This window comes from Mustela nivalis (genome assembly GCF_964662115.1).
Source record: "Mustela nivalis genome assembly, chromosome: 10".
NCBI lineage: Eukaryota > Metazoa > Chordata > Mammalia > Carnivora > Mustelidae > Mustela > Mustela nivalis.
Window position 1 is genome coordinate 84,132,943 of NC_139029.1, and position 22,894 is coordinate 84,155,836.

The 22,894-nt window shown below is 38.6% G+C and overlaps 1 long non-coding RNA gene across 1 annotated transcript; it reads right to left on the reverse strand.

Annotated features, from left to right (window-relative positions):
- Window positions 1-7,139: 7,139 nt before the first annotated feature.
- Window positions 7,140-21,650, reverse strand: LOC309842212. The gene is made up of 3 exons (XR_014299561.1): window positions 21,157-21,650; window positions 20,071-20,123; window positions 7,140-7,435 (listed from the first exon to the last, which is right to left on the reverse strand). It is a non-coding gene; the product is annotated as an uncharacterized lncRNA (long non-coding RNA).
- Window positions 21,651-22,894: the final 1,244 nt, after the last annotated feature.

The window sequence follows — 22,894 nt, forward strand, 5'->3', positions numbered from 1 at the left end:
AAGAATTATAAACATGTCTTTAAGAACACCACAACAAGTATCATTGATATCCTGAGATTTCATGGTGTTTGTTCATGATTTTCTTGGCCATGAATGAATGAACCAAATTTGGCATCCCAAATTTTGTCATTTCCTGGGAAAGATGCAAAGAACAGTTAGCTGAGAATTTTAGCTTTTGGCTTCTTCCCCATTTCTTACAACTTAGGTCTTGCTTATATGTCTAAAAAAAAATGGAGAGTCCATCATTCTTTAGCTAATTGATCAGTGTAGATAGTTACACTGATTTTAGTAGGTTTTTATGTAACTGATTAATCATCTTACATATTAGAAAAGCTACTACTTTTAAATTTTAAAATTAATTTATTTTTATTTAAGTTCAATTAACATATACTATATTATTGATTTGAGAGGTAGAGGTCTGTGATTCATCAGTCTTATATAATACCCAGTGCTCATTACCTCACATGCTCTCCTTAATGTCCATCACCCAGTTACCCCATCCCCTACCCCTCTCCCCTCCAGCAACCCTCAGTTTTTTTCTTATGATTAAGAGTCTCTTATGGTTTGTCTCCCTCTATGATTTAATCTTGTTTTATTTCTTCCTCTCTTCCCTATGATCCTCTGTTTTGTTTCTTAAATTCCACATATCAGTGAGATCATATGATAATTTTCTTTCTGATTAGCTTTTTATTTTGTTTAGCATAACACCCTCTAGGTCCATCTATGTCATTGCAAACCCATTTTTAATTTTTAGTTTTTATTTTCTTCATTAGAAAGATTCCTTTATTCTTTGTTAGAATGGTATTTTTGAAGGACATTTAGTTTACTAAACATTTTCATGTGAATTATCTCAAGACAAGCATCCTGGATATATGAAATCAAATGAATGAAAGAGCAAAACTTCCTTTTTACAATTCCTGGTACCAGTTTAGCTGTAAGATCCAGAATTTAATTGTAAACAGCCTTAGTGTATTTAGTCAGGATTCTCTATGTATGTGTATGAATATATATGGAGAGAGAGAGATTTATTATAAGGAATTGGCTTACATGATTATGGAGGCTGAGGAGTCCAGACTCGGGAGAGCCATCTTTTATTCTATTTAGACCTCAACAGATTGGATGAGGCCTGCCCACACTGGGGAGTGTAAGATTCAAATGGCAATTTCATCCAGAAACACCCTTATAGACACACTCAGAACGAATGTTTAACCAAATATCTAAGCTCCTTGTGGTCCAGTCAAATTAACACATGAAATTAACCATCAAACTCAAACACCAGCTCTTCCATGCTAGAGCTTCCACCATAGCTTACTTAGCCTCAAATCTCAAGGTCAAGGAAATAATCACTGGGCAAGATGTTAAAGTACTCTCATGTGTAAAGGGACCGACTCACAAGTAGTCAATAACTGAAACATCCAGTACAGGTCTGTGAAGACATGTGACTTTTCAAAGTCCTGCTTTGATTTAGCCCAATCCTTGTTCATTGTGGATAGATAATGTATCAACAAAGCCAGCCAATACTCAGTTGACATGGTACAGGGTTTTGGACAGTATCCTCCAATTATCTCCCAGTGAATTCTGGTTATAAAATAGGACCCCATGAATATTATATATGATTTTGGAGTACAATCAGTTGATATCAGCTAGGTCTCACATTTCTTCTAGTTCCATTATCTGTATTCCCCACCCCTCATCCCAGAGTCCTTTTGTTCTCTGTTAATAGGGATAATGTAACTCCAGCATGCCTTACGAACCCTAAGATGTCATACTCTCTCTTCTCAGTGACTCCTAAATCTCTTTCTCCATCTTGGACACCAATTCTTAGGTCAAGACTTTATAACCAATATCTGACTCTTTCTTATGCACTCCCTATGCATCATGTAGGCAACAGAGTGATTCTCAGTGAAACTGAATTCTTGAGTAGGAAGCTTATAAAGCTGTCATATGATATTCCAGGTAGTTCCAAAACACAAAGGTCACAAACTGCCCAAAACATTGCCTGTGCTTTGGAGAGTTGAGGTTACTTTGGAGACAATTGTATTTTTGTTCTGGGTAAAAGTAAGCATAGGTTGGGAGCACTTTTAGATACTGGGATGGACATACCGTAATGCAAATGGTGTGGAGTGATCCCCTCTTCTTGGATGTGGGCAGAGCCTGGAACTTGCTTCTAACCACTAGAATATGGCAAAAATGAGGGAATGATACTTCCCATGATTACATTTCATTATATACGAGTCAATTTTAGCAGAGGCTGCTGGCCTTGAGGAAATAACCGCCATGTTGTAGATTGCCTATGGAGAAGGCCACATGGCAGGGAACTACAAGTGACCTGTAGGACTAGAGGGGACTGCCAGCCAATAGCCAGTAAAAAATGGACCTTCAGTCCTACAAGCACAAGAAAATGAATTCTGCCAACAACCTGAGAGAGCCTTGAAGTAAATTCTTCCTCACTCAATCCTCCAGACGAAGATGTAGCCTAGCCCATGGGCTTGATTACATCCTTGTGAGATTACCTTGATTACATCCTTGTGAGATCCTTATGAAAGGACCCAGCTAAGCCATGCTGGACTCCTAGCACTGAAAGCTGTGAGACAGTAAATGTGTGTTGTCTTAAGCTGCTAAATTTATGGTAATTTTGTCATTCTTCCATAGAAAACCAATACACATATTTACCTCTAGAGAAATTGCCTGTTTTATGATGCTGGGAAGATTAAAAAAACAAAACAAAACTTCATTGATATATAAATTCATAGAGAAAAATGTGCATATCATCAAAATACAGCTCAGTGAAGTTATACACACTGAACATACCAGCACCCAAATCCAGAAACGGAACATGACCAGCTGTCCTAAGTCCCTTGAGAGAGATCTGAATGCCAGAAACTAACTGAATGCAGGTGTTTCAGATGGAGAAGTTAGGTGTATTGATGCTGATTGGGTAAAACTTTGAGTCACCTGTGTCTATGAAGTTTGTCTTTGGAGAAGGTTTGTTTTTGTTTGGTTGGCTCATTTTTTTTTTTTTTTTTTTTTTTTAATAGTGAGACTGTGTTGGATCCAAAAGTTGATATTTGTTTTTGGGAGATGTGTATGTTTGAGGAGCACTGATTGGTGCTCAGAGTCTCTATGCTCTTCCTCCATCTGTGTTACAGTGTTACATTAGTCACCATACAGTATATCATTAGTTTTTTGATGTAGTGTTCCATGATTCATTGTGTATAACACCAAGTGCTCCATGCAATCTGTGCCCTCCTTAATACCCATCACTGGGCTCACCCATCCCCCCACCGCCTCCTTTCTAAACCCTCCGTGTGTTTCCCAGAGTCCACAGTAGTGATTATAACACTGTCTTCTCCCAACACCCCTGCTAAATAGTATTGTCAGATACTCACCCTATAAGTGAGCGTCAGTTATCATTAGTGGTTAGATATGTTTAGTATGAATCTCAAAGTCAGTACTGATCTTCCCCTGGTACACGGAGATAGAGGTTACTGGTTGGTTTCAGTTGGAGTTCATTCTGACTGGTGGATACCCATACTGTATATGTTCAGTGTTTTGACTACCGGACTCTTGTTCTAAACATACCTGGAATAAAATAATTTCAATCTGAATGAGTCTGTGGAGAGGATTTATTTCACTGGTTTTCAATAGTGTTCTTTAGATTTCATAGAAGTGCTGTAGGAAGTGGTGGAGACAAGGAAGGTGAAATAGAAGGTGAAAGAGAATGTTGTAGAGAAGGAGCACCACACTCCATCCAGCTTCAACTGCAATCATTTCAATTTGGGTTCTTTTCAATGTTGGTTCTGGGTAAGTTTTTACATGAAATGAAGGATCCTATTACTAAACAAAGGAAAAAACTGCTTACATATTGCAACTACACCATTTTCCAAATTAAGAAGCTTACAAAGGGGGGGCACTTGGGTGGCTCAGTGGGTTAAGCCTCTGCCTTCAGCTCAGGTCATGATCTCAGGGTTTTGGGATCGAGTCCCGCATCGGGCTCTCTGCTCAGTAGGGAGCCAGCTTCCTCCTCTCTCTGCCTGCCTCTTTGCCTACTTGTGATCTCTCTCTCTCTCTCTGTCAAAAAAATAAGTAAAATATTTGGAAAAAAAAAGAAGCCTACAAAGGTTAAGTGACTATAAGAAAATCATACAATTATACTCTTAGGAAGCTAAAAAACTTGGATATGAATTCAGGTTTTTGCATCTCAGACTTTCCTGTCAAGGGCTCCATCTTTGATGCCTGCAAATACAGGGTTAAGAACTCCTTCAGCCCAATATAAATATAACTTTGATACTTTCTTATTATGTCTATTCATAAGTATGTACGCATATTTGAAAATTACTCGTTTATAGTCACCCTTAATTCATGAAGAATTTGGAGCGGCTTACAACAACAGATTAGGAATCCATGGGAGGGAAAGAAAGACAGGCATAATGGCATGAAATACGCTACAAAGGTCTGGATAGTTGTAGAGATAGGCTCTACATCGACTGCGAGCTTGGTAGAAGTCAGTGCAGAAGGAAACAAATGTGCACAACCTCAGTTGAGTTTCTGGCATCTCGAAAATGCATGAAATCCAAAACTGGGGGGAAAACACTTTAAAAATCTGGACAAACAAAAGTAACTGCTCCAGGCTGTCTGTCAGCTCTTACTCCTCTTGTGCATAAGGCTTCCTTATGTCCCTTTGCTCTAACATACTCAGACTCCAAGTGCCTGAACATAATGTGGAGAGTTAAAATAGAGGAGTGTCTCAATTCCCGAAGTGCTTTACATCTGTCAGTTTCAGAGGAAACCGTGGTATTGCTTTAATGTGTGTGTGTGTGTGTGTGTGAGTGTGTGTGCGTGCGTGCCCGCACACACTTTTATTAAACATATGCTCCCAGCCACATTCCACTTGGCAAGATCACAAGTACATAATAGCTACAGGCTGTAAAGAAAAAAATAAAAGAGAACTTAACCAATTTTTAAAAATAAGATAAATAAGAGCTCCTCAGCTACTTTAAGCATTCATTTATGCATTCTCTGAGGGTGAACCCCAGCTTTTCTTCCGTCTCTGGGTCTCCGCTTCTTCATCCCTGCCTGAGGATGAATATTGCAGTGGTACATGATGCAAACATTGGCAATCTGTGTTTACATTTGTGTTTCCAACTGAATATGCTAATAGTGTTTAATCAGCAGCGATGTTGCTTTATATCAATGTTTTGTGCCACGTACAGCCTCAGTGATAATGTTGTGATAACCAGAATTTTCCCCACATCAAAACTTGGAGACGATCCCAGTTTTTTTGAACTGCCATTTGATTCCACAGTATGGTGAAATCCTTTAATCTTCCTCAGGATTATTTCTGTGTTTTCAGGAAGCATCACATATCCTCTTTGTTTCATTAAGGGGGTGGTGGTTGGGTGGGGGGAGGCTTGAGACCGCTTGCCGCAGTTCAGAGGTGTTGGTATGCCAAGCAAGCTCCCGAGCTGTCCAGGAGAACCTGCGGGAGGAAGCTCCAAGGTTGGTGGTGGTGTGGAAGGAAATGGCTGCAGGCTGCTCGGCGTGGGGTTTGGGCATATTCTGTGGAATCCATCAGCCCGATGGCTAGAAATACAGAATCCAACAGCAGTGGAGTGCGGCGGAGGTGGGACATGACATGCTTTTAGTCACCAATTTATAAAACATATTTCTAACCTGCAAATAATCTAGCTAGAGGAGGGTAGGGCCTGCTCAAGAATTGATGAGCTTCTGATCCAAGGCAAAGGGGTGCTCTGCAGATCAAGTATGTCCTCTCTCTCTCTCTCTCTCTTTTTATGGCGGGGGTGGGGGGACAAATATGTTTCCCTACTCATTCTGGGCCACCACAAAGACCAGATAGAAAGTGCAGAGACTTTTTTCTTTTGCCTCCTACTGCAAACCAGAAGAAGCACAGAGTATTATTTAAGCTCTGTCAGTGAACACAGGAAAGCATTGTACTCTTAAGGCAAATACATAAACCTCTCCTCTCAAAAAAAAAAAAAAAAAAAAAAAAAAAAAGAGGGGTGGGCAAGAATAGCAATCCCAAACTCCAAACTTTCTTTTTTACAATAGAAGTATTTCTTATTCTTTGTGTATGCTCCAAGTTGGGATTTATTTATTTTTATTTATTCATTTTTTTCCCTAGTGAGTATGTGAAAACCCTGCTGGTTTTTTTTTTTTTTTTTTTGACAGAAACATGACATACGTTTTAAGGAATACTGTCATCCAGAAAACAATCCACCCTTTGCATTTTAACCTTGTTAAATTGGATCCGGATTCTCTTTAAGGCTGTTTCTCTCCCAGGACATAAAACATTTTGGTTCTTAAACACTTAAGAGAGGTACACTGCTCGAGATGTACAGATAGCTTTCATTAGCACTAATGGGAGTTATGCTTCTACACCAGGAGAGAATAGAGCCTGAAGATTTTAAATTATGCTTGATGCAGATCTTCCAGATGGAATAAATTACGAGGAATGCTTAGGGGGGAAACGTCTAAATATCCCCTAAAGCCATAGTTTAATAGCAAAGCAATACTTCTGAGTAACGGAAGTGGAGTCAACAGTACTGGCTTTGTGCCTATCACCATGCTAAGTAGCTGATATTGACTCTTGAAAATTCTTTATTGGATTAGTATTGCACTTGAGTTCTATTATTTTTCCAAAGGACCTAAGAGACAGTTCTCTGTCTTGAATAGTCCACTAAAGTGGAATTCAGGTTGGTGCAGCTTTCAAGGCCATTTATCTTAAATTCAGTAAACTTCCAGATGGCAAGCCCTAATACCAAGATCTTTATTTTCGTTTCTTAATTACCCTTTCTGAAAATAGTGTTCCTTATCTCTTTCTTTTGGGTGCATATATTTTATTTTATTGTTTTGAAAATTTCTATATCTTATTTTGCTTTGAGAATTATTGCCCACATCTCCGAGATCACTGGAATTATTTCCTGTATTGTTCATTGTGACAGATCTCCCGTCTATTTTAACATTTGCTACATTTTATTTTACTTGAGACTTTTTGCTTTGAAAGTGATTGCCTGCTTCCTACTACCAAAATAACTGAAAAATTAGAGGAAATTTTTCTAAAGAGTCATTTCTTTTATGTCATCTTCTGGGACCGTCTTCACTTGAAATTTTTCCTCTATCTTCCAGTGGGAATCAACCAACTGAGCCACCCAGGCGCCCCTTCCAGTGGGAATCACACACGATTATTAAGCAATACTGATTACTATTGTGGGTAGGAAAAAGGTAGAGCAGAGGAGGGAGAGGAAGGCCAGATGCCACCAGGAGAAGACGAGGTGACTGCTGAAAGAGCAGATTGGCTGGGGAGTTCACTGTGGCTCCGATCACCTCTGAATCATTCAGTATCCCAGCATTGCCTGGACTTGCTTGGAGAAGTGAAGTCATGCCAATCACTTTTAAAGAAACTCTAGTAGATAACCTAGACAGACAATTCATGAAAATACAATGGAAGATATTATTTTCTAGAGTGGGATGGTGCTGCTTGCTATTCAGGACACTTTTTCAATCTAACCGGAAACCAGATAAATAATCAGAGAGTTGTTCAGCATAGAGGAAGGTGAAATAAAGGATAATAAAGGATATTTCATCCAGTTCAGGTGACATCCAGTGAATTATACCTGCTTTACAATAGGGTAACCTATCAGAGGAGTTTACATGCTCCAGATTCCCAGTCACTCTCCCCAGGGTAGGCTGGAAACTACCAATCTCCGGGATGTTAACATCTATTTTTATTTTTATTTTTTTCATCTGACCATCCTCCTCTGGTGTATCCATCCTACTTTATTTTTCTTAACATATTCTGTTCTCCTTTAGACAATGATACAATTCAATCTCAATGGCTCTTGCCTACCAAATTACAGTTACTTTGATTTTGCTTTTGAGCTTTTCTAAATTTTTTACATTTGTTAAAATCTACAGTTAGTACAACCATCATGGATGCATTTTTTTAGTTCAGAAGGCACATTCATGTTCTTCAAGTTCAAGTTTCAAGTTCAGGGACAGAGAATATCACTTTGTTAATCATTATATGCTGCCACACCTGCATTATGATATTCTAATAATTTTTTTGAATCCTTCTGGATGGACTGGGTGCTGTGCTGGTGTTCTGTGAAGTTCTAACAAAGCCAGTTTTTATACAGATGTTAAGAACTTCCCCCAAACCTTACAGGTATACGAGAGTAAGAGTTGGGTTCCACAGCTGGGTCTTCCTGGCTCTTTTCACTGTGTCCCTCAGCCTCCCATACTTTGTTTTTGAGGTTTTGTTTGAAATTACTAAAATGGGAAATAGCATTAAAAGCAGAAGAAGAGGGGCACCTGGGTGGGTCAGTGGGTTAAAGCCTCTGCCTTTGGCTCAGGTCATGGTCTCCAGGTCCTGGGATCGAGCCCCACATCGGGCTCTCTGCTCAGCAGGGAGCCTGCTTCCCCCTTTCTCTCTGCCTACTTGTGATCTCTCTCTCCGTGTCAAATAAATAAATAAAATCCTAAAAAAAAAAAAAAAAAAAAAAAGGCAGGGGCGCCTGAGTGGTTCAGTGGGCTGAAGCCTCTGCCTTCGGCTCGGGTCATGATCCTAGGGTCCTGGGATCGGGTCCTGGGATCGGGCCCTGAGTTGGGCTCTCTGCTCAGTGGGGAGCCTGCTTGCTCCCCCTCTCTGTCTGCCTTTCTGCTCACTTGTGATTTCTGTCTGTGAAATAAATAAATAAAATCTTAAAAAAAATAAAAGGCAGAAGACGACACTGCTTTACTGTTTTCTTTCCAGTTCTTCCTTGGGAAACTAACAGCATCTAGTCTCTGAACCTTATGTTCATTTTAACTGTGTCCCAGGATTGGGTTTAGTATCCATGTCTGCAATAATTAAAATGCAGCAGTAAAGTTATGAAAAGAGAAGGAGGAAAGTTGCACATTTCTAAGTGAAATAGACCAATCTGGAAAGGCTACAAACCATATGATTCCAACTATATGACATTCTGGAAAAAAGCAAAATTATGGAGACAGTAAAATGATCAGTGGTTGCCAGGGCATGTACGGAAGAAGGCATGGACAGGCAGAGCACAGAGGATTTTTAGGGCAGTGAAATGGCTCTGTATGATACTATAATGGTGGATGCATGTCATTATGCATCTGTCAAAATCTATGGCATGTACAATACCAAGAGTCGGCCCTAACGTAAACTACAGACTTTCAATGAGACTGATGTAACAATACAGGTTCCTCAACTGTGACAAATTCCAGGGGGGATGTTGGTGATGGGTGAGGTTCTGCATATGTAAGGACAGGAGGTATATGGGAACTCTCTGTACCTTCTGCTCAATTTTGCTGTGAACCCAAAACTGCTCTAAAAATAAAAGTTATTTTTAAAAAGTGCAGTGGAAAGTAGCAAGAGGAAGTGGGTGTTCGTTGGACACGATCCCTGCTCCCTCTTTAAAGGAGATGCAGCACCTCCAGTTACACAATCATTTCTCTGTGCTCGTCACCTTCCTTTCTCTTCTTCCACTCAGCCATCCTCGCCCATTTTCCTCACAAAGCTTTAAGCGGAGAGTAAAGCATCTTCGTGTGCCTGTGTGTGTTGATCTGCAATTTTGGGAAAGAAGGGAAATAGGAGTTAGCGTTTTGTCTGAATAAAGGAAAGACTCACTTTGGTTTCTTCTCTCTCTCCATTGTCAAGATTTCCTTGGTAGAGTTGGAGACGGTGAGGAGGGATTGGAGGGGATAAAAATAAAATTCTTGAAGTAATTGTGAAGTGCTACATTCTTGTCACTTGGTATTTTTCTATCTCATAATATCTGTTATATTTCATAAGCATTAATCATCAAGAACTACAACTCCTGGGAAGGTGCTTTTTTCTTTGCCCCCCAAATAATCCAGTCCTAGAATTTAAAGGCTTTATACGACATTTTGTATGTCAAAGATCGCAGCGTCAAAAATCCATCAAATCGGACAGCTCACACTGTTACTGGAAAGGAACATTCAAATATGTGAACAAGCCTAATGGCCTCTCTTGCCTTTTAAGAATATAAATGGACAGTTCTTCACATGCACAGTGCTAAAATTAAATTCGCAGTATGGGGTGGCAAATGGGAAAATAACGACATGAGACACTCAGGGTGCCTGCTCCTTGCACAGTGGGGAGGTGAAGACGCCATGGGAGGCAGAAAGGGAAAAAATAGGCTAGGCCATCTAGACAGTGTTCTCTGGTTGGCATCGGAGAGGCGGTTGGGCAGGACTGACAGCTGGGCTACAAGCTGAAGAGGATGGGAGAGTGGGAGGAACAGGCAGGCTTGACTTCAAGCTGTTTCCTTTGCATATGGCCACAAGCTGGCTCCCTGTCAATCCACCGCCCACGCTCACCCCTCCTCATCCTGAGTAAATGTCCATTTTGGAATGTAGTCTGTCAGCCAAAGCCACTGGACATTGAATAGTTGATCTGCTCAGACAGAGTTTGTTCCAAGTATAGCAACCAGGAAAAAAAAAAAGGCAGAGGATGATGTAGGGCTCTGATGATTTTTTCCTTTATTGAGATATTATATTTTAGTCTTGGTGGAATGAAACTGATCTATTCAGTCAAGATAGGTGAAGGACATTCCAGGACAGACAAGGATGGATTTAAGAAGAGACCTGGAATTTAAATTCATTTAAAATGTGAATTTGTTTGTTTTTTTTTTTTAAAGATTTTATTTATTTATTTGTCAGAGAGAGAACGAGCGAGAGCAAGCATAGGCAGACAGAGTGGAAGGCAGAGTCAGAGGGAGAAGCAGGCTCCCTGCAGAGCAAGGAGCCCGATGTGGGACTCGATCCCAGGACGCTGGGATCATGACCTGAGCCGAAGGCAGCTGCTTAACCAACTGAGCCACCCAGGCGTCGAATGTGAATTTAAATCCCCCCAATTCATTTTAACCTAATCATTTGCTGATATTTTGTTGGATTGTTTCTGCTGTGGGACCCTGGGGATCACAAAGCATGCTTGCTACCTCTATGATACTGTTTTAACTGTGCATAGCATAGTTTCTTCACAGTTTAAAACAATAGCTGAAGAAGTAAAAAAAAAAAAAAAAAAAAAGAATTGTTCAAACAGGATTTAATGAAATAGCCATCAACACCTGCATTCCATGAGAAGTACTAGAAAATTGTGTGTGTGTGTGTGTATGTCTGTAAATGAATGGGTGTGCATGTGTGTGTATTTGCTTTTGGTGAAATGATTGAAGAGGAAGCATGCCAAATAAATGTATTTATGTTGATGGACTGCTTTTTAAAAAATCCTAATACAGTTAACAGTGTTATCTTAGTTTCTGGACAGTTTGCTGAAAGGATGATGATTGTGCACATGTTTGGTAGAAAGCTGTCAACATTTTCACTTGTGGAAATGAGTCCACAGATTTGGACATTTTTAAAACGTGGCTTTTGTCATTTTTTTTCAGGATCCACATGCAGGAAAAAAAAAAAAAAACTGGGATCATCCACCAGTCAGAAGCCAAGTAACTCATATTCATCTCAGTTCTGAATATATCAGTTTTACAAATTCTCTTCTACACAGGAATACAACCCAAGAGCAGCCCTACCTTCCCTCACCCCCACCCCACTTCTAGGAATTGTTTTGGGATCCATAGAAGAGGGGGCCTCTGTATTCACAAATGAACAGATTTACAATATACATTGGAAAAACAATTCAATCATATATTTTGAAATTAAGAGGAATAACAATAAGCATAGGCCACGTATAAATCTATACATATAGATTTATATGTATATGTATACATACATAATTTAAATACAGATACATATTTTAAATATGTATTTAAATATATATTTTATACAGAAATACAGATACATATTTTATTTTATTTTTTTTAAAGATTTTATTTATTTATTTGACAGAGCGAGATCACAAGTAGGCAGAGAGGCAGGCAGAGAGAGAAGAAGGGAAGCAGGCTCCCTGCTGAGCAGAGAGCCCGATGCGGGACTCAATCCCAGGACCCTGAGATCATGACCTGAGCCGAAGGCAGCCGCTTAACCCACTGAGCCACCCAGGCGCCCCAGATACATATTTTAAAACCAGAGGACTCATGCTAAACAGGTGAGGTGTTCGGATTTAGATATGCATTTGACAAGAGAGGCAGTCACAGTATTCATTTAGAAGCACAACGTGAGAATGATACTGAAGTTCCAAGCCATAAAGGATAACTTATTAGTTGAGCTTTGAAGTTTTAAAATATGTAGCATAAAGGTGAGAGTGTATGTATATGGATTTCCCTTAAACCATCATCCTTAGCATTTTTAGACTGGCATAATTTAACTTTATAATTTTAAATAATTTGGTTTGCTTTCTCCCTGTTCTAGGTCAGTGGATCAATACTCCTCCTTTATTTTAAATGGTGGCATAGAAAGCTCAGGTGATCTGTTCCAAGTCACACAGTTAGTTAGCTGGTTTCAGAAAGAGCATTAGACGTTGAAAGAAACTATGAAGAGAAACTCCATTCTGTTGCCTCAATTATTAGCTAAGCCATATTGTAGTCTCATGGTTTACTACATGTGGGGCTAAGTGCTCATTGCTTAAATAAATGAAAGTGACTGAAAAGTGAACATGACTATGTTGGAGGAAAGCCTTTCTTAAATGTCTTCAGGCAAGAAATAGTAACTTCAGTGTGATCTCATGTTGACGAAGGGTTAGACATCCAGGAGGTGGCAGTAGGGAGTAACGAGTAAGCGTTCAGACTTCGAAGGCTGAGAAGATTGATTACGTTTTCCCAAACAAGAGGGAACTAAGTGGCTCAGATGTGGCAGATACATGAAGCCATCGAAACAAATGAGAGACATTTTTCACAGACTGATAATGTTAAAGTCAGCTGGAGGAGGCTACGTCTCCCCAGTCCTGGATTGTCTCCTTGATTCATTGGAACAATATGACTATTTTAAAATATGACATCATGGAGACATTTTCTGAGATCTGTAAGAGAGGGACAACGCATGATAATAGGATTAGTCAGGCCAGATGAGTCTCATACTAGCCTTACAGGAGTAACCAGTGCAATTTAATTCAATATTGTCAAATGGTCAATCTGATTATGCTTGAGAGAGAGAGATTGAGAGAGAGAGTGTGTATGTGTGTGTGTTACAGGGGCACCTGCAGGGAGATGTTGGTCAATGTATTTCTCTACAGAATTAGCCAGCAGGTAAAAGAACTAAAGGTGAGGGTTTTATGTGATTGTGTGTGTGTTAGTTATCTATTGCTGTGCAACATACTGCCACCCAATTTAGAAGCTTATAAACAACCTAACCAGTTATCTATCACCATTTCTCTGAATTAGCAGTATGGAAACAGCTTGGCCAAACTGGTCTAAAGTGAAGGTTCTCATAAGATGTCAGGTGGGGCTACAGTGATCTGAAGACTTGACTAGGGCTGAAGGATCCTCCGCAAAGGTCACTAACTCACATGACTGGCAAATTGCAGCTGGCTGTTGGTGGAAGGTCTCAGTTCCTCTCCCTGAGGGCCTTTCCGTATGGCTGGGTTGACTGTCCTTATAATGTGGTGACTGGTTTCTACCAAAGCAAGCCATCCAGACAAACCAAAGCTTCAATACCATTAACAGCCTATCCTTGAAAATCATGCTGTCATGCCTGTCTGTACTTTAGTTATCAGATAGACCAGCTCTGATTCATACAGGAGACTAACACGTGGTATGAATACAAGAAGCAAGGACTGTGGGGTCATATTGGAGGTTGGCTACCACAATCTATTAAGAGAAGTTCCCTTTGCTTTTGCAAGTAATTGGGGTAGAGCATGTTTTCACTGGAAAGTCCTTATGAATACTTTTCATCAGATTGGGATGTTGAATCACAATATTTATTATATGCAGGAACACTGACAGAAGGTAGAAGTACATTGGGATTACCCTATGGAGTAATTATGGTAAGAACTGCTACCAAATAGCAGTAGGAGAGAAGACACAGCTGCACCACCCACGCCCATCATATTATCACGGTAAAAGAACAAAACCAAACACAAGCGAACCAAAGAAAAAACAGAATGGCCCTGGAATGGCGAAAAAAATTTGTTCACTTTTTGTTTTAGAGACAAATATGAAAGACCTGTACTTTTATTTTTTTCATCTGTATCTTCTACCTCAAAAGAGAAAGGAAAAACTTGAAGTCTGTGGACATTCAAAAACATGACACAAGTGGCTTGCCAAGAGGCTTTCTTCTGTTTTCTGCCAAGTACCTCTCTGATTGAGCTGTACTCCTCATTTGAGTTTACTGTATTACCGACACGGTCACAATGTGTTAAACGGAGCCATTTGTTTCTCCACCGGGTTGATTAGTGTTTTAGGTTGGCATTGTACGTGGCTGGCCTATGTTCCAGTATGATGACTAATTGGCCTGAACTTGGGTGACAGAGACTTGGGAGGGGAGTAGTGAGTGGTTAGCAGGTGTCAATCCACTATTGTCAGCGCCTACCTCACAATTTCTTGTTCCGGGTCTACATTTATCACCCATCTCAAGTTTTCTGCTCGTTGGCTCCTGCTTGACATCTAAGTCACAATTTGGGTGACCCAAGGCATTCTGATATGTAAATGCTTCTTTGGCCAAGTAGAGTATGTAATAAAAATAAGTCCCATAAGGGATTCTGGCCACTGTGACTGATCGGAAACTGTTTGAAGGCTGTATAACTTGTGGTATTGAAAATAATTTCTAATGTGTGAGGACTTCGGAAATGTTGTAAGAGAACTCTGCAAATACAAGTTGGATTGATTCATAGGTGAGTAGCAAAGCCAAACCCCATAGCATTTTCTTTCTCTCTAGATCTGTGTCATAATGATACCAAGATCCAAAATATTTTTTTATCTTGTAATCTACTCAGATTCTTGCCATTTTAGTTACTGTGGCAGAGGTTCGTGTTGCCCATCCTAATGCCCTTCTCTTCTTCTGAGAACTCTAAGGTACACGATGTACCTGGTCCCTTGATTGCCTGGAAAAAGGACAACATTTGCAACTAGTATGGTCATATGCCTAAAGGTCTAGCCAAAGGGATATAAATAAATAAGTGGCAGGGCATGACAGTTTCTGGGAAACTTCCTTGAGATAGGATATAGGTGCACTTTAAACCTGCTCGCTGCTACTTGCTTCCTGTTTAGAACTCAGTTATGACGATTGGTGCACCATGTTGACCAACTGTAAGTAATCATGAAGTGGAACAGAAAGTAGTCCAAGTCCCAGGTGATGATGAAACCACCATATCAGCTCTCAGTTGTCTATCCTGAACTTTATGTGAGGAGGAAACTTCTATTTGTTGGAGGTTAAGTTATTTCGGTAGGGTTTCGTTGCTGGATCTTTACGAAGTCTTGCAGAGGGAAGTGGTCTTCTAATATGCTGGCAAACACACGTCATCGCCAGTCCCTTTGTATGCTATGTAGAACTAACAATGGCATTTTTCATGTGATAGTCAGAGATATGTTGCTTTAGTAGCATCGCAGGGGAGAATCACAGTACCTCAATGCAGTCTGCCTCCACAGAAGCTCCAGATGCTGTCACTTCTGTTGCCAAGAAAGCAGCTGCCTGATTCCCTCTTGGTTCCAGTACACATTCCTGGGTGATTCATCTTGGGACACATGTGTTCCTTCTGTGCCAAAATGAGGAACACTGATGTCAACTTTTGCAATTCATTAATGTTTTCACATATGTGAGGTCATGGAAAGTTTTTGGTGACAGCTGTTTTATGGCATTATGACTTCAGTGATAAAATAGTAATTTTTCTCATATTAGAGGATAACAGATATGGGAATCAGGGATCTATATGGGACCAAATGAGTCCAATTTTTTTTTGCAAAGAAAATATGGAAAACAGACTAGGAAATAAACATGCAAAACATGAACCCTGTAATTATTTGACTCACAAGCTATAATCCATTCTGAATTAAAGCTCATGCTTAATATGGATGTTTCAGTAGTATCATACCCTTTAAAGTGAATTCATCCACTGTTTGATTAAAGAATTACATTTGTGCTCACTGTGGCTATTTTCTGTAAAGTAATTATGGAATACTTATTATGAATAAAACACTGAGTTATATGCTATGACGAGGGAACACAAGTGCCTCAAGCAGAGGAAACAGTATGGATATATCTTAGTTAGCATGTTATTAACAGTATAAACATGTCATAATTCATTGAAGACTTGAAGGAAATGTGCTGAACTTTCAGCATTAGTGTTTAGTGATATGCAGGGTATTTGGTGAATCTCTAGGATCGCTTGGTAGCTTCAACAGGTGCTTGGTAAAAGGTTATGTTTTGCAAAATCATGGCTATTATATAATTATTCCTGTTTTCATCACTAGGAACTGCATATACGATGTATCTTACAATCTTTTCTAATTAAAAAATGCTGCTACTGTAAACATGGCTGGCAACTCCCTTTATGTGCACATTTTGCAAGTGTGAAGAATGGCTTTTCATTCGGCTGTAATCAGTTCACTGAAAACATTTGTTTTTCTACAGCTGACACTTGTGAAGCCTTTGCTAAAATAGAGTCAAACTCATTCCTTAATAGAAGTGCATGAGACAGCTTTCTATTGTTTCCTATTATCTTTCAAATGTGTTTTCTACTCAGCTTACCAGTTTGCAGTGGGGCAGCTGCTTGAGAATCCTGATGCTGAACGTGATAATAAGATCTACTATATGTCAGGTCTTTTACATATATATATTTTTTAACAAACTTCATAATAATTGAAAGGGCAGTTGTCATAGCTCCCATTTTGTTAGTGATAAAACTAAGACCCAGAGATTTAAATTAACCTCTTAAGATCAAAATGCTGATGAGTAAACAATGCTGGTTTGAACTCACGTCTGTCAGCAGCAAAACTGTAGTTTCCACTACACGAGACTACTTTCCATCTGATACTAGACTTTCACTATTTATAGTCCCTTCAAAGCAGCTGAGCTATTGTAATGATTCTGCTCCATTTTCAGTGGGTTGAAATATATGAAGACTTTGTTGTGGAGGCCAGCTGATTTACTAATTAACTAATTAATGTCAGTTAGCCTGCACTGACAGCTCAGGTGAAATTACCTAAGAAGACAAACACATACACCATTATTACAACCATTTATGGTGTCTTTTCCCCAAATATGTTTTTATTGTTAAAGAGGTTGTGCTGAAATGGAACATCCTAAAATTATGCTCATGGGGGATATTTACTTTTTTTGGATTATTTATTTCTAGGAATTCCTGGTCTAGTATTTTAGGGAATCTCGATTAAGAAAAAAGGGTGAATATTCCAGTCAACTGCTGCAGCATTACTGTAGGGATGGGTGAAAATGACCACATGAGAATAGACTGTCATTGGGCAGGTTTGTAATCCAAGAACGGGTTGTGGAGCAGGCGGTTCCGCTGGTAATGAGGCAGCAGGTATTGCCTTTGGCCTGTACATGTAAAGTTTTCCATCCAATTTGTAGAATATTAAAGGGAAAGCCTGGTAGAACTTTAGAATAGTATTCCTTTAAAGTCCTACCCTAAAGGAGTTAAATCTGTTGTGTGTTCCTCAAGGTATGATTCAGACCTGTTTAGAGACACCCCCTTCCTAAGCCCTAATTCATTGTACTCTGTTGCTAATATAAGGCAAACAATGTATTTCCTTACCACTAGGAGAGAGAAAATATTACCCAAAGGCTCCATTTCTCTCTCCTGTCTAAGGAGTAAGACTTCGGGGACCTTCCTGATGCTTTTTTTTTTTTTTAATTAAAGATTTTATTTATTTATTCGACAGAGAGAGACCACAAGTAGGCAGAGAGGCAGGCAGAGAGAGAGGGAGGAGGAAGCAGGCTCCCACCAAGGCGAGAGCCTGATGCGGAGCTCGATTCCATGACGCTGGGATCATGACTTGAGCCGAAGGCAGAGGCTTTAACCCTCTGAGCCACCCAAGCACCCCTCCCCCCCATGCTTTTAAATACAACAGAGCATGGGAAGGTTGGGGATGGTTTGGCCAATAAGGTACTTAAAGACAACGGAATCCTGAGATCCTGGAATTCCTTGAGCTCAGATAAAGTATCTGAAGGGCTGACAGTTTTACATACGCAGATTTTAAAATCTCCCATTTTGTAAGAGACAAGGCATTTAGCTCTTGTTTTATCACCAGCAATTTGAAGCTATCATTGAGAGAGAAAATATGACCTGTGACGTTTCACGGCATATGTGAAACCTACCCATTTTTCAAGTTACTCTCATTTGCTTAGTCATTTACTGAAATAAGATTTCTTATGAGATAAAACACCACAGCCACCACATACACAAACAAATAAATCAGTAACTAACGGTTGCCTCAACTACCTCATCATAAGAAATACATTTGTTTTTTTCCAAAATCAATTATTTGTATATTTGGAACTTGCTGTCTTTGCAAGTTAATAATTTGTTCGTTAAGTCAGGACTAACTTGCATGTAAACAAAATTATTCCCATTCTGGGCCCATTCTTTTTCGAAGTTGGACCTTCAAACAGTAGAGTTGATTATTCTTTGTTTGTATTTTACTATTATTAAATTATTTAAACAAGGAGGCCATTGGACTGAGAGGGCTTTAATGCCCTGGCGGCTTCTGTAGAGAAACCAAATCTAAGCCTATAAATGCCTCAAGCTTATGGATTTGAAGCCAATGGTAACCAATCACAAACAGCCAACTAAATAAAGCTGCAGCCAATCTTTCCTTTGCTTCTGCCATTGCCCTGCAGCCTCTCTCCCCCAGCTCCTGTAGGTGGAGCCCGCCTAACTACTTCTGGTTTGTTGCCGACCTGGTTCAAATAGATTTTTGCTTAAATAAACTCTTAAAATTTTTGATATGCCTTAGTTTATCTTTTTAATAGCATTAACCAATTTCCCACTCCCCACTCCCTAGTCAGGTTGATAAGGCATTTGCAGAATCATGTATTCTTAGAATTTCCCTATGACTTTGTGAGTAGAAGATTAATTCTTGTGCTGTACAAGGTAACAATAATATCTACCTTATAACATTAATACAAGAATAAAATGAGTTAGAATGGGTAAAGCGCTTTTTAAAAGAGTTTCTGACACATAGTAAGTGCTCAGTGTAAGTTGGTTATAATTACTACTTCATTGCTTTGGTCCTGATCATCATATTTCACCTAAATATCAGCAATAACCTATTAACTTTTTTTTTTTTTTGCCATCAATTTTATCTCCCTCTAGTCTTTTGTCTACAGAACAAGCCAGAGTCACTCTCTATAATGTGCAAATGTGCTACTCCCATTGCTTTAGTAGCTTCCTGTTACTCACAAGATATAATCTAAACTCCTTACTATTACCGTCTGGTCTCTCCTTTGTCCTCCTGCCTTATCTTGGATCCCTCTACCTCAAAATCTTTTAATTTTATTTGTAAAATAAATTTACTATTAATTTTATTTGTAAAACCAATGTGTAAAAAAATGAATTATTAGCTTCAACTTTTTGTTATTAACAATCAATTTATAAAATAGTGGATAAAAATTTCCCCTGCAATTAACTCTACTTACAAATTTAGTTATTTTACATTACTGTAAGTGTTTTGAATACATTTAAAAATTTTAAATGTCTTGATCTTAGATATCTTAGAAGACAAGTAAATGTGTTTTTTTCTTAATGATAAAAATACATAACATAAAGCTTAACATTTTTATCATTTTTAAGTGTATAGTTAGTTCATATTGTTGTACAGTCACATTGTTGTACAGATACATTTTTATCTAGAGCTTTAAAGATAGTCCTTCTAATCACTTAACAAATTTTCTAAATTTGATAAACCAAACTTATAAATGTTAAAAATAGATTCTTCAAAAATTCATATTCTGTCTAATTTAATTATTTTATATCCTTTACATTAAAAAGTATCAATTAGATATTTCAATTAGATTTAATTGAAATTAGATTTAATTTAATTGAAATTAGATAAATTGAAATCTAATTCAAATTAGATATTTAAAATCATATGTCAGATTCTCATAAACATTTGGAACTTGAAAAATACACTCAAAGAAAACATTTCCAAAATTTACTTATGAGAACAGGTAAGATTTTATTACCATCTTGGTGCAGAGGAACAGCATCCTAATAGGCCAGTTAAAATATTCATTTTCTGTAGGAACATTATACAGAAAAAGAGAACAGTCACATAATCAAAGTTAGATTTATCAAGGAAAAAATGCGAAGATTTGGAAATGGACAAAAGAGATGAATGCCCTTTTAAATGAATGTTAGGATTTCCTGCAGGGATTATCTGACACAATTAGGCTATGTAACTTTGGTTGTTTTTCTGTATCAATTTCATAACTGTAGGGTTAGAATTAAATTGTAGAAAACTGGTATTTCTCATATGATTCTCATCACAGCAATACAAGTGAAATATGTCATGTAGAGGTACAATTTGTTTTTACTCGGTGGAAAAGATCATTTTAAATTTTATATTTTAAGTTATTAATGAGTTTTCATCTATTAGCAAATTCATTTTAGCAGTCTTTTTTTTTTTTTTAAGATTTATTTATTTATTTATTTGACAGACAGAGATCACAAGCAGGCAGAGAGAGAGGAAGGGAAGCAGGCTCCCCACTGAGCAGAGATCCCGACGCGGGGCTCAATCCCAGGACCCAGGGATCATGACCCAAGCCAAAGGCAGAGGCTCAACCCACTGAGCCACCCAGGCACCCCCATTTTAGCAGTCTTGATTGCCTATACATATATATATCTGTGCTTTAAATTCTCATTTCAACCAGTTTTCATACCTTATTGATTTCCTCATTAATTAATGAGTTAAAATAAAATATTTGACAGTATTCATTTTATACTTTTAGGAGTCATGTTCTTAATTAAAAAAAAACTCATAGTTTCAAAGATTAGATTTTGAAAATAGAATGTCTGTTTAAAAATATCTTGACTGACAATTGACAGCATGTTAAGAGTGAACGATTTACGAGTAGAACAAGCCAAAATCTTTATAAAGTTCTTTGAAAATTGTTTATGCATTTTATAAACAGTGGGGCTTTATTCCCAGAAGTCATGAATTACAGCATGGAAAACATATCTGTTTCAGACCAGTGTTGAAAAAAGTTACAAACTTATATAATGCTTCCAAAAATTATTCCCAACATTCCTGAGGTTACAAAACCACTTACCCAATTCTGGTTGTCCTTGAAGCAGAGTCCCAGGTTGATTCAACCCAAGTCACAGGTAAATATGCCGAGTATTCCCATCTCTTTCTAAGGAACTTTTTAAGTTATGATTTTTTGGTGTGTATATGATATGCTTCATTGCCTTTTCTTTTCTCTTCTCTCTCTCCTTTTTTTTTTTTTTTTTTTTGGCCTTTCTAACTTTTCATTCCCTGCTTTTGATAGAATCCCTTATTGTCTAACTAGTTAAACCTAATCTCTTTACTTTTAGTTAAATTCAACAAGTCTTTTTATTGCCTGATTGGATTATTTATTCTTCTCTTTCTCATTAGACACCATTCTTTCCCTGACACCTGTCTTCACTCTGCTCCAGCTCGTACAGAACCATTCCCCCTAGTATACCAGATTGTCTCTCGCCTTCAGATCTTTGTACCTACGCCTGCAATCATCCTGTCCCTACTTCTGAGATGAACTACTCTGGCAGGTTTTCTTGCTCTGAAACTCAGGGTTAGGTTTCTTTCATGTGTATATTTGCATCAGAGCTGTATATATATCTCTCCTACAGGGCTTATCATACTGTGTTGTAAATACCTGTTGGCTCGCCTGTTATCTCTACTAGACTTTAATCTAGTAGATTAGGATGGTGACAACATCTTTTCACAGTTGGAGCTTTCACACTAAAGAGAGGCCCCATAGAAAGTGCTCAATATATAGGAGAAAAAAAATAGATTATGTTCAGGAAACAGCTCTGAGACTGCAACACTGTAGTCTGATTTTAAAACAAAGATTCAACGAACACTTTAAGGATAAATCCACATCGTTAAAGCTACTAAGGAATCTAAGGCAAATTTAGTAGAGTTTTTGCTGGTCTTGCCCATTTATTGACCTTATATAATCATTCTCCATCGTTAGTGGGGTTGGGCCACTACCTCTTTTATTGAACTATCCTGAGAGTATGGATGTCAAAAGGCACTTGTGACCTTATTAAAAGTGCTTACGGTGGCCGGATGAGTACCTCAAACCAGAAATCAAATTTCCTATTGTTGTACTCCAACTCCTCTGCCCATACGGAGAAGAGATTTATGTCACAATAAATAATGAAACAACTTTAAGGCATTGTATTTCAGCAGCTGTTAAGTTTGGTGTTTCCTACTGCAGCAAACCTGCTTCCATGGAGTTTTCACTGGTGTTAAAGGGAGGCCCTGACTCCAGGCCTTTTCTATGTGTGAGGACTCATTCCTCTTTTTCCTTTTGTTTTGCTTCTTAAAAAATTTCTTTTTAAGTTTTGCATTGGACTGTCCCAGATTTCCAGTGTTTCTGTGGCAATCCAGTTTGCTATGACCTGGAGACTCGGGTCATGGTCCCAGGGTCCTGGGATTGAGCCCCATATCGGGCTCTCTGCCTGGCAGGGAGCCTGCTTCCTCCTCTCCCTCTCTGCCTGCCTCTCTGCCTACTTGTGATCCCTGTCTGTCAAATAAATAAATAAAATCTTAAAAAAAAAAAAAAGAAAGAAAAGAACATTCTGATAGAAAACAATTAGCATTTTATGTTTAGCTGCAATTCTCAATGTATCAACCACATGTGATTGCACCATATTTCTGCTGAGTGATTCCCTAATTAGGGACGGTCACAGATGCTCTTGCTGCATTCTTGGAATCACTATCTGAACAAAAATAAAGCTAACGTGCTCTTTTTTAGTTATAATAAATTTTCAGGTACCACACAAATCATGAAAATAGTCAAT